Raw genomic sequence first — 16,924 nt, 5'->3', positions numbered from 1 at the left:
GAACAACTTTACAGGCTGCAGGAATACAAATAGCACCAAGTAGCAGTCCAAAGGGACTGATAGCAAACAGTCTCTGGAAAATGGATGTTACTCATTATAATGAATTTGGCAATCAAAATTTATACATAAAATTTATAAATAAATTTATAAATAAAATTTATAAATAAAATTTATACAATGTATGTGTAGATACATACAGTGGCTTCATTTATGCAACATTACAATCTGAAGAAACAAGCAAGCATGTGATCACTCATATGCTTTCTACAATTGCTGTATTGGGTGTGCCTAAACAGATAAAGACTGACAATGGCCCTGGTTACATAAGCTCCAGTTTCCACCAATTCTGTGAAAAACTGGGAATACTACATGAAACAGGTATTTTATATAATCCACAGAGCCAAGTTATTGTAGAAAGGGTGCATCAAACCATTAAATGTCAATTTTAAAAAATTAAAAAGAAATGGTACCCTACCAATGGATACCCCAGAAATATCCTTCATCACATGCTCTTTATTTTAAAATTTTTTAACTTTGGATTATGAAGGAAAATCTGCTGCAGATAGATACTGGCATCCTAATACCAAAAAGAATTTTGCAACAGTTCTCTGGAATGACCCATCAACTGGAACCTGGAATGGGCCAGATCCAGTGCTTATCTGGGGAAGAGGTTCTGTCTGCATATATTCCCAAACTGCAGGTGTGCATACTGGCTGCCAGAGAGACTAATTAAACAAATAGAGAACAATAACAAACCCACAGAGGAGGAACCCCCTGAGAAGCGTATTTTTTCTTTGCAGGAAACATAAAGATACTTCTCAATTGCCTTCAAACTGGAACAGATCAACCAGCAAACCTGACTTGGGAAGTCCTCAATGTGGAAGAAGTCACCACCTATACCTCCAGGGTGGCTCTATTGGACTCTTGGTTCCCCAACTTATCATTTACTGGGGAACATTGTTTAGACCCAGGAGAAAACCCACTACCACAGTTACTATAATTGTTTTTGGGGTTTGAGATTGACTGGTGCAGAAACAAGGATTTCCCTACTTGTTTTGTTAACATCAAAGCTATGATCAGTTCTGTATTTCTATAGATTTAGATTTTGCTATAACACTTTTGTAAACAGAATAGAAGAGGCTTAAACTTTTTACTCCTTGGACAGAGGGAGTTATGTGTTGCTCTTAAAAAAGAGTGTTGCTGTTATACTGACTATTTAGGCATTGTTAAGTCTCTTGTTTCTTGTGTCCATGGTGTTCAACAAACTGATGGCTTTTGTACAACAACAGATAGATGCTATTCAAATGAAACCCATACAGGTCCGTTATTACAGGCTGGAAGTAGGGGATTCTAAAACCTCTGTAATCAAGACTAATGAGGATTAACTCCTAACTTGTTGGGAGCCGCAGTGAGCCATGTCAGTATCCGCCATTCTAAGATGGCGCGGAGATCGTGTCCTCCCACTAGTAAACAATTATCTGCGCAGGTGCAAAAAGGCAAAAGTGCGCCAAAAGTCACTGCCCATCCCAGGGCGTAATATTGGGTGATGAGTGAACAGACAATCAGAAGTGAACACGTCACTCTAGGGTGTATTCAAGCTGTGCCTCTTCCTGTCTTTGGCCCTTCTGCGGTCTTTCCGATTCTGCTGTTACAAGGAGTAAAGCCTCGCTGTGGTAACTACCTGAATTATGCCTCTCGTGTCTCTCTTCCGTGGATGAAAGGGGGACACGGGAGGTGCGCAGAACAGCTGGAGCCAAAACCCGAGAGTTTCAAGGCGACGCGGAGGCCCCCAAGTTTTGGGGCGGGTTAAAAGACTACAGGATCGAGGTACACCTCTGGAAGATATGCCTGGGGTGGAAGCGTTTGTGGCAAGCGGATTTAAACTCACCGCTGCCGCTCCACTAGCTAGCCTCTTGCTTGCATTACAGTTGTTTTTAACTTATTTGTGTTGTGAGAAAGAGGTTCACTCTAGCATACCAGAACCTGGGCATGTTAGCCGGCATCAGGCTAAGGAGCCTGGAAAAGAGAAACAGGCAAAAAGGCCTGGACAACAGAGGCAGGCCAAACTGCCTGGGGAGAAAGAGTACTCAAAAGGAACAAGGGCTACTGCAGAGCCCATTAAGCTTATGGAACCTTCACTGGTGGGTGGAGAGAGAACGGAGGACAAAAGGATCCTCCTTTATGACAGAATCTTTGGGGAACTGGAACAAGCAATGCCAGTGATAGAACAGATGATCTTTGAAAATGCCACAGCTAAATGCGGTTTGGGAAACACCCTTACTAACGCAGGACTAGCGGCAGCTAATTTACAGAGGGCTGCTTTCCTTCTCCAAGGTCAGGGACGAGATAGGCCCGAACCATGGCCAGGAAGGGGGGCTGTTTGTGCGTATTCCACAGGTGAAAACAATTCAATTTGGGTCCCTACGTGGCTGGTGCAGATTGTGAAGAATGAAGCTAGGTTGCAAGATTACGGCCCTGATTCTCCTGACACTGATGTTCGATTTGGCGATACGTATACCACTGTGGGACATAGTTAGATCTTGACCTGGTCCCTTGCCAGTACATTCAAATGCTGAAGCACCTCCATTGTTTACAGCTATTGAGTGTTACTTGGTTGCCCCAGCCTCAGGCACACCCTCCAGCAGCCTGAGTTATACAATGCTTCAAGTTTTCCATTAAATTTTACACTTTGTTTTGTGGCAGCAAAACTTTATAACATAAAGGTAATCTACTTGGTGTTGATTTGAGAAAAAATAGATTGCTTACATCGTTAAAGATTGGTTTTTTGATTTGCCTATGTTTATAGAGAAAAGATACAACACGTGTCTTTTAAAGTTTACAGTTTAAATTTGAGGTTTAAAGTTAAGGTCAAAATCACACAGTTCAGGACTAGCCAAGCCTCAGAGAACAGGCCCAGGGAGGTTACATTTACATTTGAATTAAGACAATGCAGACTGAGCTACAGAAGCCCAGGTGCTGACATCCCTTTTGTTCTGAGTCTTCAGACCAGACCCTAGAAATGTGCTTACCGGAATTTGTCTCTTGTTTTCATTGTTTCTTGTGAGAAGAAGGATAAATGTAAAAACCAAAGACTTTACAACAGTCTGTGGGCTAAAAGTTATGATTATGCTGGAGAAATTAGAATTATGCCTACTTCCCTCCATGAGTATAACTGTGCCTGCTGATAAAACATGGTTCAAATTGTTTTAATTCCTTTAACAATTATTAGAGAATAAGGTTGGCTTTTATCCGATATTCTCATTAGACTAAAAAGATTAGTTATTAAATTAATCCAAAATAAAGTTCAAATTTAAGATTTATACAGCCTAACTTGCCTACTCCAGCTGCCATTTCAGTAAATGCTTATAGAATTTTATAGATATAAAAGATGTTTTTTATACCATCCCTTTACATTTCTGGTAAAGGTGAAAGGTTTACAGGCAGTAAATTTATTCATAATTTTTAAGAGCCCATGAAGCGATATTTGTTAGAAATAATTGCTTCAGAAAATGGTTAATTGTTTTACATTTTATATATATAAATATTGTTGCTGCTTTAATAAAAAAAAAATTAAGAGGTTAAATCTTTTGGTGTATATTATTCATTGTGTGATACTTTATTAGTGAATTTCTCTAAAGAAGTTTTTTCTGCAAGGCATTGCTCCAATATAACAAGCTTTAAAAATTTTTAGAGCACTTGTTACTCCAAAAAAGGATTCAAAGACAGTGTCTTTTAAATATTTGAGACAAGTTGGGTTAGAGAGAAGGCTAGATTTACAATTTAAAATATCAAAGCTGAACTCCCAGCAACCACATGGTGGCTCGCAACCATTTGTGGTGGGGATCTAACGCCATCTTCTGGCTTGTGAATGTACATGCAAAAAGAAAATGGTTTACTTTTAATCTTGATTTGCTCTTAGTGAGTTTTAAAAGTTGTTAAGAGATATTATTTGGCTAAAACCTCATCTTAAGCTTACCATAGGAGGATTTAAACCTCTAATATTTTCAAAGGGATGCAAGTCCTAAATTAAATCATATGTGTATTTTCTTGAGTTTACCCTGCTTCAACACAATTAAATTATGTGTTGTAGCCACTGTTTAGAATGTTAAAAAAGGGTGTATCTGCCTTTGTCTTGTTGAATGGTGTGCTTCATGAAGTGCAGAATGTTTCAGCTACATGATCTAATATCTCTAGTCATTTGAATAACATTAAAATTAATAAGGTGTTTAGGAATGCATCTACACAACCGGTGTCGGTGTGTGTGGACCCTCCATTTTTCTTTATGTTATCCAACTTTCAGAATAATTCTGATATCTTGGATTGTAAGAATGTTGCATGCCTTTTGGCACAATGCTGGAATGGATCACTAGACCTAGCCATGGTTAATCAAGTTACAGCAGCTACTGTTGTTAATCAAATTTCAGAAAGACCTCTAAGGCTTTGACCATTTTACAGAAAGTGGATGCATATCAGGCATCCTGTTGGTCAATCAGAGAGTTGATTTGCTCCAAGCTCATGTGGAGCAGCTCACGGACGTGGTTCAAATAAGCTGCATGTCAGCAACCCCACATCCAGGTATTACACCTCTGAGATTTGTGAATGATACATTTATTCAAAGCCATAATCTTTCTGCTTATTTAAAAGGGGAGTTGGACCAGGTGCAACAGCAATTGTAGATCTAGATCTTGAGCCTTGATGGAGTGCAGATGGACCCTGTTTCCCTTGGCAATTTTACTTCTTGAATTTCTTCTGCTTTTTCTTTCTTTCTTAAATGGGTGGGGATAGGCTTGCTTGGTGCTGCCCTATGTTGTGGATTGGTGTTCATGATGGTTGGTCTGTAAGCTCAGAGCCCAACAAAAAATGTGACAAGGCCGGTAGTGCCCAAGCACTCGCAGTCTTGGAGCAAAGATCTCCCCCTGAAATTTGAGTATCTAGGCTAGGAAAGTAGCCGATGACTGAGACCCTCAGTCGATGTACCCCAAGGGTTCAGTCCATTGCACTGGGTCGATGAGAGGTCTAAGTCCAGCCAGCCCTTGCCTGAATAGCTGTGGTACCTGAATAGTAGGTTGACAGCCCTTGCACTCCTGGGAACTATACTCCATGCACAGGGATGGGTGTCAATTCCTCTTTACATCCCCTTAGCCCTTGCACCCAGAGGACTTGTTTCCATCGCACCTTGTAGGGTAAGGGAGAATCTTCGGGCTATAAGTTCTTGATCGCTTATTCCCCCAAGATGGAGTTTGCTTGATCGGGCTTGAGTTCGAATTTTGATTGGTGCTGCGCTTAATAGGCAAAAGGCTGTTTCATATTAATAATTTAAACAGGGAGAGATATTGGGAGCCGCAGTGAGCCATGTCAGTATCTGCCATTCCAAGATGGCGTGGACATCGTGTCCTCCCACTAGTAAACAATTATCTGCACAGGTGCAAAGGCAGAAAGCCCGCCAAAGTCACTGGCCAATCCCAAGGCGTAATATTGGGTGATGAGTGAACAGCTAATCAGAAGTGAACACGTCACTCTAGGGTGTATTTAAGCTGTGCCTCTTCCTGTCTTTGGCCCTTCCGTGGTCTTTCCGATTCTGCTGTTACAAGGAGTAAAGCTTCGCTGTGATAACTACCCGAATACTGTCTCACGTGTCCTTGTTTGCGGGCGGAGGGGACACAGGAGGTGCGCGGAACACTAACTTACTTGCTAAGCTGGATAATCAATGACAGGTAAGAGAACACTTCAAGACACTCACACCTAAAAAGGGAGGCCTCACCATCCTAAGATAGGAGCTCAACCAATGGCTGTTGAGTATCCCAAAACAGGAAAGGGAGGCTGGGGGTCCTTTGTTCGATCTAAGGCAGGCACGGTTTCTGTAAGTTTTCCCAGCATTCCCTTTTGAAAAAAATTTAAAAAGGGGGACCTGTGGGGAGCCAAAAGAAGGCAGCTATCATCCTTTCACCCATCTTGAGCCATATACCCTGACAAGAGACTTGTTTTCAACAGCCTACAACAGCTGAGCACACTCTGATACCATCTTGTTTTATATACAGAGGATTTTCCCTTGGGTGTGTGTGACTCAAAGGTGTGAATTAAAGGGGTGACTTAAAGGCATGACTTAAGAAGTGAGACTTATAAACGGCAAGAGGCAGACAGAAGAGACAGCTGGGAACTTGGAACTTGGAGGCACTAGGGACTAGGAACTAGGGATTAGGAACTTGAAACTTAGGACTTGCAGTAGGAAAAGAAACTTGAGAATAAATGGGACTGAATCACACTCTGTCTGCTCTCTATTCTTCATTTCTACCCTCAGTCTCTCTCATGCTGAACCCTGACCCACAGACCAGGGCAGCAGTACAAGCCAGAACAATTTAGCCCCCCAAGGCTTGGGCCAGTGTAGGCTCTAACAATTTTGGTCCCCAAGCTTTTGGCAGTGCAGGTTCCAACATTTGGCAGAGTGGTCCCAGACAACACCTTACACCCTACAAGTGTGATTATTTCAGAGACATTCAAGAACTTCAATGATACTAAAAAGAATGTCCTTCACCCATTCTGAGCACAATTTAACTTAAATTCTTCATGCAGTAATGGATCTTGTTACTGAAAATTTCCAAGATATCCAACAGTAAGAGTGTAGTTCACTCTGACTCTTAGTCATGGATTTTTTTAAAAAGTAAAACAAGGTGTGACTTTCAACCTCCAAGAGCAACTGAAATCAGATGCATCAAGCTGGAATACTTCTCCCCTTAATTCTGTGTGTTTACCTTCATGAACCCCTGTGACCAGTCTCCTTAAATGAAAATAAATATGTGCTTCTGTTTTCTGCAATGAGTGGGAGGCAGTGGTGTGTGATACTGTGTAAAACAGAAGAGAGTCTCTGATCAGGGGTTGCCCACTTTTATTTCAAAGCCAATCCTGAAGTAGTGTGAAGTTTGTAAGATGTCAAAATTGTGAAATAGAAGGTTCTTTACAACAAAAGGAATACATTTTTACAGATATTTCTACAACTATAGGCAGTATAGATGAACATTTATTAATCATGTGTTCTATGCAGGACCTTGTTATGATGCTGTGGAAGATCAGGCTTACATTGACCTAACAACTATTATCCTGCCCTCCCCTATTTAGTGCTAAAATTGGAATAGGTTTATACTCCTTTTATCAATTTTTCCAAATGACTTATTTAGGTATTCATTCATTCATTTATCTGTCTGTTCATTTGTACCCATGGAAGCCAGTAGCAGGATTTTGGTATCCATTGCCAGAGTTCCACATGTTTCAGGGCTACCTGGTGTGAGTGGTAGTGTCCAATGTGCAGTCCTCTGTCAAGCAGCAAAAGCTCTTAGCTAACAGGCCTCTATCTCCTCCATTTATAACAAGAAAAATAATCCCTAATTTTACTTACAGAAAACAGCATAGACAGTACCAAAAGTGATTTAAAGTAACTTAACTGTAAACTCATTCAGAAAGTTCTGGCTTACCACTTACACACCAACACAGTCTCCTTAGAAGGGGCAGATTGCTGCACTTGGTAAGAGTCTACATGGGTAAATATTGACTTTGCCACTTAGGTAACTTAGGACCTAGGTTACCTTAGATAGTTATGTGACCCCTTTCTGCTTTAAATCCTTTATCTTTAAAGTTGAGTGACAATACTCATGCCACAGGGCTTTAGGAAAATTGAATGCACTGGCATGGTAAAAGTATCCAGAATAATGCAAAAAATATGTAAAGATTATGTCAGGTTGATGTTCATTATTTATTATCTATAATCTCCCATGATGTCCAACTTTATCCAAACAATGTGTTATCTAAGTGAGATCAGAGCTCCTGAATTATGCAAGGAGCTATCACCTGATCTGAGTCAGACCAGCACTGAGGACTTAAGTCTATTAAGCAGCATCAAATAGCTACCATTGCTTGAATGTTGCTTGTGCATCCACTTTATAATATTCATTAGGTATATTTAATTGTTAGTGAGAATTATGGTTACCCTCATTGATGTTCATCTGCTTTCACATCCCCTGACATCTGCAGATTAATGTTTTCAGGTTCTATGTTCATCAGATTCTGTTAGGTTGTGTTACTGGGGAATATTTTTGTGATGCTGTAATTGTGAAGAAGAGGAGAAATATCAGGATTTTCCTAGCTTCCTAGTGGTGGCTTTATGTCCATGAGACCTTCAGCCTCTGCATCTCTGCTCTTTCCCTTTATGATGCAGTGTTTAACTTGCTTGGTTTCCTAATTCTACTTAAACCTTTGCGAATTATTTCCCACATTATATCCTTCTATTATATGTCACAATCTATTTTTATCAGTATTTTGAGAAAGATAGATGTTGTTTGCCATTGTAGATAGAGAAACTGAGTGGCCTGCTTAGAAAAAATAACATGCAATTATTTTGCAAAGAGATCTTTATATTTGTGCTTATTTTTAAGTATGAGTGGTTAATCTCTTATACTGCTCCCAAATGGCACTGTTCATTATGATCATGAGAATGGTTTTCATATATCCTTTTATTTCCTCTGACATTAAGTGCACCATGGCAAAAGCTGCCCACTACCACTCAATGATTTTCTCCCCCAGCGGCTTCTGAGACTACCTGAGAACAAGCACAAACTGTTAACCTTTGGGTGCCTAACACCTCCTAATTTGTTTGGAATTTAGCAAGGCCTTAATAAATATTTATTGAATAAATGAACGATAATCAGTACCATTGACACATCTTAGAAAGTTCCTTTACTTTAATTACAGCCTATAAATTTCCTTCCCTATTTCCACTACAAGTAAGTTGTATCTCAGCCTATATGACTTCTTTGTATCCAGTGCATACAAAGAAGTGAATACTCATCTATCTATGTATCTATCTATGTATCCATGTATGTATGTATGTATGTATGTATCTATCTATCTATCTATCTATCTATCTATCTATCTATCTATCATCTATTTATCATTTATCTATCATCTATCTATCAATTATCTCTCTATCATCTATCTATCTATCTATCATCTATTTATCATTTATCTATCATCTATCTATCAATTATCTCTCTATCATCTATCTATCTATCTATCTATCTATCTATCTATCTATCTATCTATCATTTTTCTCAGGAGAAGTGTAGGTTCCTAGGGAATTGTACTCAAGTAATTGTCTCTGGAAACTGAGGTATTTCAAATGACCTCACTTTTCTCTATAACAAGCATAGCTTGTCTTACTCTTGTTGAATCTTGATGGCTCATGCAGTGACTGAAATACTAGGTATTCAATAACTATTTTTTTGTAACTACAAAGGCATACATGTTTGCTTAATTGTGACTGGGATAGGGAAGTTTGGTAAGTGTTTTATAAATTTAGAACAATGCTGGATTACATGTTAAATGAATATTTTTCCAGAGAATTTTCATAAATTATTGCTGTGGGTATGTCTGAGAAATCATATTAAAAATTTCAGATTCTCTAAAAGAGGAAATCTGAAATTGAATTACTTTGATGGTAATGAAAATATCCTACTTTCAAAACACAAAGTAGAATGATGAAAATGGAACAGTTGAATAGAGATAAAGCCAATTTTTCTGCATGGCATATAAATACTTATATGTATATATCACCTATACAGAAGGGAGCCTGGCTGTCCATACATAAGTTAAGTCATAAAAAATGTGTTTAGATCAGTCTTAGATATCTTTACTTTAAATCATGCATTTTAAAATCTGGAATTGTTGGATTTTTCCCCTTATCATGGATTTGTTTGTTGTTTATTCCTTAGGTTGTTTTTATGATTTAAATTCTGTGTCACCCTATGTTTCTGTGAATCACTTCTGTCTTCTCTTCTAAAGACTCCAGGGAAGTCTTGGAAAACAAAGAACTCATGAAAGAAGCATGGTCAAATAGCCTTTATTGTCTCAGTGAGGTGGAAGTTTAATAGCAACTCAGTGAATATTGTCATGTGTTTTATTATTTATTTATTTATTTATTTATTTACTTTTTCATTTTTATTTATTTATTTACATGCATTACATCATGTCTACAGTTCCCCTGCCTCCACTACTCCCAGTCCCCCTCACTTCCTCTCTCTCCAACATTCACTCCTCCTCTGATTCCCTTTTAAAAAGGCTTGTAAGCATAAATTTTGCAACTTATGTTTAATAAGGGTTCAACTTCTCCTCTAGCCATCACCCAGCAGAGGTAGTGAAAGAGAAAACTTATTAGGATAAGGGAAAGTGGACCTGTTCAGCAATAATTTTTGGAGGCAAGCTTGATCTTCTTGGGCAACAGTACAGTCCTGTTACAAACACCAAATATGACTTAGCAGCTGCAGAGCAGTCCTCTAGGCAGACAGCCACCAGGCAGCTGTAGTTCAATCCTAAAGAAACTTCCAGGTGTGGCAACAAGACTGAGGTGAGGCCACTGAAGTAGCAAACTGCTACAGCAACCTCAAGAGCAGTTCTTGGGTAACTTTGTATTAATGACTGTGTTATCACAAGTTAAGCTCAACAGTGCTATGTAAGGACAACCAATACATATATATCTTTAGCATTAAATAGTGAGGTGGAGCTAAGCAACCCAATGCTCTAGGCTCCTCTCCCACCTTTCCTACTGTCTGTGGGGTCATATTTATACTCCTTCATCAAGAGTCCTTTCATGTGTTTGTTATATTCAAACATCTTTTCATCTGTGTCTTCTTTAGGAAAAAAGTCTTCCACTTGTTTGCTTTTGCAAGGCATTCTTTCACCTGACTGCCCCCCAAAAACATCATTTGATGTAACTAAGTTTCCAAATAACTAGAAGTTTTCACTTCACAGGCCTTCCAGAAATAGCAACAGAACATGGAATTACAAATAACAATAATGTTATGAGAAATCCTTATATCAAGGCTGGATAAGGTGACCCAATCAGGTGATAAATGTCTTAAGTTCAGGCAGTGTCAGAGACATTCCCCAAATCTGCTCTTGTGGGGCCCCCACAAGAATACCAACCAGTCTATACAACCACAATGCTTATGCACAGGTTCTAGCTCAGACCCACACAGGGTCCATAATTTTTGTTCCACTCTCTAGGAACCTTGTCATCTTTGTGTGATTAGTCCTGAGGACCATGTTCTCCTGGTGTCCTCCACCCCTCTGGCTTCTAGAAATCTTTTTGTGGGACCGTGAAGGATAGCTTGGTTCCTGGTTGAGCAGAGGCCTTGAACCCTGAACCCTAATGGAATGATGGTAGATGTTTGGCCTCACTCCCAGACCCAGGCTTCTTATACATGGCCAAGACTTACATTGATCCTTTCCTTTCCTTTCAGTTAAATAGTACAATGCCCCTACAAACCCCTCAAGAGGTAGGGGGCATAACTACAGGCCTCAACATCAAGAGATTTCCATATTAATGAGATACCTGAAAGCCAGAGGGCTTAGCCAATTAAGCATTCTTTCCCAGGTCCTCTTTCCTCCTCCCTTTCTACTTAACTCAGGTCTGCCTTGAGAGACATGAGGGAGTCTCATGTGTTTGGGGCCTCATCATGGGGAACCTTGGAGAAATCCTTTAAGTAATGAGCTGTGGCTGCCACAGCTGCCACTGCCTTGTCTCCCACTGAGGACTTCTCTACATTCCCACCATGGAGGCCATCACTCCAAAAAAGTCAGCCTTGATCCAGTCATGTGAATCCCAGTAAACAAGAGTCTCAACACACGGGGCACTGTAGGGGCTTCCCTCCCTCTCATTTCTCTTGGCTGTGGACCTATCATGCTGGCATGACCCACAATATCTATTCTTCTGCGGCTCACAGTGGTTTCTGGGAAGACAAAGACAAAGACTACCAGTCTCCTGGGTCAGCCACCTCAGCTCAGAGATCCCACTTGGGAGCACTGCCCCTGCGGACTTCAGACTGAGATCTCCCCATGCCCAGGCAGATATGTGCAGCATCTGCCCTCCATAGTGTGTGGAGCGAACTCAGTCAAATTTTTGTGCTTCTGTTCCTCAGAGCCACAGGATCCACAACTCCACCCAACAGGACCCATGCTTAACCACACATGTGAGCAAACAGCACCACTCTTTCTCTCCCACTTCTTTGTTTCCCTGGCTTTGCCTACCATTTGTCTGTGGGTCTCTATATCTGCTCCACTCAGTTGATGGATGATCCCTTTTTGATGACAGTTAGGGTAGGTGCTGATCTAATGAGAATAGCAGAATATCAGTGGCAATCATTTCATTGACCTTATTTGCCAGAAGTATTTGGCTCTATCCTGGGTTTTTGGGATGACCAGCCTCTGGCTCCTGTCCATTCACACAGCGAATTCACATGGACTCCTTCTCATGGGGCTGGCCTCAAGTTGAACCAGTCATGTGTTGGCCACTCACACAGATTCTGTACCACTATTACCCCACCACATCTTCGAGGAAGGACACATTGTAGGTAGAAGGTTTTGTAATGGGGTTGATGTCCTAGATCCACCACTGGGAGTCTTGTCAATTATAGAAGGTAGGTAGTTTATGCTCCATAACCTCTATTACTTTGGAGACTTCATCAAGGTTGCTCTCTCAGATTTTATGGAATTTCCACTATACTAAGTTTCTATTTTCTACTGCCATGACCTGTTTTCCAGTCATGTCTTCCACTACTCTAGCCCTTTACTCCCCTGTCTGAATCCTCTTCTTTCTATCTCCACCAGCCCTCTGTCTACTTGCAAAATATATTCTATTTCCCCTTTCAAAGAGATCCATGAATTTCCCATTGACACCTTTTTGTTACTTAGCCTCTCTGGTCTGTGGAGTGCAGCATGCATATCCTTCACTTAAGTGCTAATGTCTGCTTGTAAGTGACAACATACCATGGTTGTCTTTTCGTATCTGGGTTACCCCACTGACCATGATTTTCTTCTAGTATCATTCATTTGCCTGCAAATTTTATGATGTCATTATTTTTAACAGCTGTGTAATACTCTATTTTGTAAATGTGCCACATTTTCTTTATGCATTTTTTGTTGTGGGACATCTAATTTTTGTTCCACTTTCTGTCTATTATGAATAAAGAACATAGTTGAGCAAGTGTTTTGTGGTAGGATGAAACATCTTTTGGGTATATGCTCAGGAGTAGTATGTTGAGAATCACACTAGCCCACGTTTGGGTGCCAAAAATGTTGCGGCCCTCTCCATTCCAAGCTTGGCGGCCACTGTATCCCAGCCCAAGCTGCCGCTTCAGTCCATGGTCGGGGTTCAGCAAGAGAGAGTGAGGATGGACTTGAAGAATGGAGACCAAACAGAATGTGATTCAATCCCGTTTATTCTTCAGTCTCTCTTCCTAGTCCAAGTCCCAAGTCTTGAGTTCCTAGTTCCTAGTTCCTAGTTGTACTCCTGTTATTCTCTTCCGAGTGTCTAATGTCTACTCCTACTCCTAGTGTCATGCCCTTAGGTCTTGTCTCTAAATCTGATCTCTAAGTCACACTCTTAAGTTACACACCTTTAATCTCACACACCCAAGGAAAAATCCTGGGTATCTAAAGCAAGATGTTATCAGAGTGTGCTCAGCTGTTGTAGGCTATTGTAATACAAATCTCATGTCAGGGTATATGGCTCAAGATGTCTGCAAAGATGATAGCTGCTTTCTGCTAAAAGTGGGCTCCCAACAGTAGTACAGTTGTGTCTTCAGATAGATGAATTCCCAGTTTTCTGAGTAACCTATATATTAATTTTCTTTTTTTCCCAAAACACTTTATTTATCAGTATTTGTATATACATACATACTTATACATGTATACATGTATACATACATATATGAACAATAATTAAATAAGATGTATTTGAACAGTATTGGGGGTTGGGAAGAGTGGGAGGAAGAAGAGAAAGAAAAAATTATGTAAATACAGTGCTCATATATGAAATTCTCAAAAAGGAATCCAGTTTTAAAAAAAATTCAACAGATTAACTTGTATTTTACAATATGAAAATAAATATGACCTATAATTATGTTGAAGGACATTTTAACTCACTACAAACTTTGAAATTTAAAATGAAATCAATAAAAATTATTTTACCCAGCATACTAACAAAAAACACAATAACATTTTATAATTCAAAGTATTTCTGAGAACAATAAAATGGATTGTCAGAAGCTAAGTCAGCAGAGCCAGGGGGACACTGTGTGTTATTTCTTTTCTTTTCATTTCTCTTTTTTTCTTTTTGGTCTTTTTTATTATTATGAAATCATAATTTTTACTTTTTAACACAGGGGTTATAAACAGGAAAATCCAGGATGTGGGGAAGGGAATGACACAGGAGCATAGATGTTCAGGGGAAGTTAACAGATATCTTTCAGAACAGGGTATCAGCTGGGTGAAGGTTCAGGGGTCAGGTCACTATGACTCTGCCTATGCTTCACTTGTCCTTATCTACATTGGTACTATCCACCAAGGCTGCCTATTTACAAGGTCTATAACTACTCAAGCTGGTAGATTTCCACAAAAGCTGCCTGTTTACAATAGTTTATAGACATCTGTTTCAGTGTTTTCCCATAGAGACCCAAGACTTCCTGTTAGCAGGCTTGTAAGTCAGGCCTATTGCTGATTTTAGGCTTATGGCTGATTTTAGGCCTTCAGTGTATAAGCAGGGCTGGCCCTGACATCTCCTCCCTTCTCCAAGTATAGAAGGGCTGTGGCGATTCTAATCTTGCCAAGGCAGAGATAGAGGTCTGACCTCCAGTAATTAAAGGGGACTTTGTAATGGCTCCAGTCCTCCTGTCGTTGTCCAGTGAGGCATGAGGGCCATACCCGTCCCGATGTCTTTTTCCTGGAGAGCGGATACTTTTGACATCAACCCCTATGCAGTCAGGCTTGTCCCTCAGGGAACCCAGAAACATATTTTTAACTTTTATTATATTCCCTTGCAGTGCTTAGCCTCGCAGCCTAAGCAAGAATTCAGATCGCCAGACAGAGGGGTTTCTGGGTGGTCCCTCTCTGCTTGGTCTGCTTTATATGTTACTTGGCCTTTTTCCCTTACTGCTTTTAAAATTCTTTCTTTGTTTTGTGCATTTTGTGTTTCGATTTTTATGTGATGGGAGGTATTTCTTTTCTGGTCTAGTCTATTTGGCGTTCTATAGGCTTCTTGGATGATTATGGGCATCTCATTCTTTAGGTTAGGGAAATTTTCTTCTATAATTTTGTTGAAGATATTTATTGGCCCTTTAAGATGGGAATCCTCACTTTCTTCTATACCTATTATCCTTAAGTTCTGTCTTCTCATTGTGTCCTGAATTTCCTGGATGTTTTGTGTTAAGAACTTTTTGCATTTTGTGTTTTCTTTGACAGTTGTGTTAATATTTTCTATGGTATCTTCTGCACCTGAGATTCTCTCTTCTATCTCTTGTATTCTGTTGGTGATGCTTGCATCTATGACTCCTGATTTCTTTCCCAGCTTTTCTATTTCCCTGGTAGTCTCCCTTTGTGATTTCTTAATTGTCTCTACTTCCATTTTTATGTCCTGGATGTTTTTGTTCAATTCCTTCACCTGTTTAGTTGTGTTCTCTTGTAATTCTTTAAGGGATTTTTGTGTTTCCTCTTTAAGGGCTTTCACCTGTTTATCTGTGTTCTCCTCAATTTCTTTGAGGGTGTTATTTATGTCCTTCTTAAAGTTCTCTATCATCATCATTAGAAGTGATTTTAGATCTGACTCTTGCTTTCCTGATGATTCAGGACTTTCTAATGTGGGAGAACTAGGTTCTGATGAAGGTGAGTACTCTATGTTGCTGGTGCTTGTATTCTTGCACTTGCCTTTCCCCATCTGGATCTCCTTGGTGCTACCTGAGCTGTCTCTGACTGAAGCCTTGTCTTTCCTATTATCTTGGTTGTGTCAGAACTGTTTGGGATTAGTGTTGCTGCTGGGGTTAGAGCTGAGGTCCAAGCTCTGCTCAATGTTCAGGCAGAAACAGGAAGGAACCAGTGCTCTGGGCCAGGAGTGAATTCCTGGGTCCCTGTGGGTCTTGGTTACTCCCTGTTTTGGTAGACTATTGCTGTCTCCTGACCTGAGATACTGCCCAGGTTAGAACTCCTGAGAGCCCTGCCACCTCTGGGTTTTGTGAGGTTGGGTACAGAGCTGCCTCCTGGGATCTGCTTTATGTTCTGGCCCAGACAGGAAGAAACCAGCACACCCACCCAGGAGTGAATTCCTGGGTCCCAGTGGGTCCCAATTACTTTCTATTTGGTGTGAGTGTTGCTGCCTCCTTACCTAAGATACTGCCTGGCTTAGAGCTCTTGAGAACCCCGCTTCCTCTGGGTTCTGTGAGATTGGTTGCAGAGCTATCTCCTGGTATCCGCTGATCGCTCAGGCCCAGACAGGAAGGTACCAGTGCTCCTGGCCAGGAGTGAATTCCTGGGTACCTGTGTGCCCCGGTTATTCCCTGTTTGGGGTGAGTGTTGCTGATTCCTTACCTGAGATACTTCCCTGGTTAGAGCTCCTGGTAGCCCCGCTTCATCTGGGGCTTCCGATCTGGGCCCGAGCACTGAGCAGACCACCAGCGGCCGCTCTGCACCCAACCTCTATATTAATTTTCATAGTGGCTGTACAAGTTTACACTTTTACGATCAAGGGAGGAGTATTCTTTTTGCTCTAAATCCTTGCCAGCATGAGCTGTTACTGTGTCATTGATGTTAGCCAGTCTGACAGGTGTAGATGGAATTTGAAAACAGTTTTAATTTGCATTTCCATGATGATTAAGGATGCTGAACATTTCTTTAAGTGTTTCTTGACTGTCTGAGATTCCTGTTGAGAATATTCTTTGTTTAGATCTGTTGGCTCCTTGCTGGTAGGTCCTGGACTGAGCTGGTTGGTGAGTATTGTTACCAATAAATAAACACACTGGCCAGCTGAGTGTCTTGTTGAAGCAGAAACTTTATTGCATCAGGCTCTCACTTATATAAACTCAGGACACAGGGAGGTGAAATTTTTGTTGGA

This window comes from Arvicanthis niloticus, chromosome 9 (assembly GCF_011762505.2).
Source record: "Arvicanthis niloticus isolate mArvNil1 chromosome 9, mArvNil1.pat.X, whole genome shotgun sequence".
NCBI lineage: Eukaryota > Metazoa > Chordata > Mammalia > Rodentia > Muridae > Arvicanthis > Arvicanthis niloticus.
Note: the sequence above shows the minus strand (reverse complement) of the source record.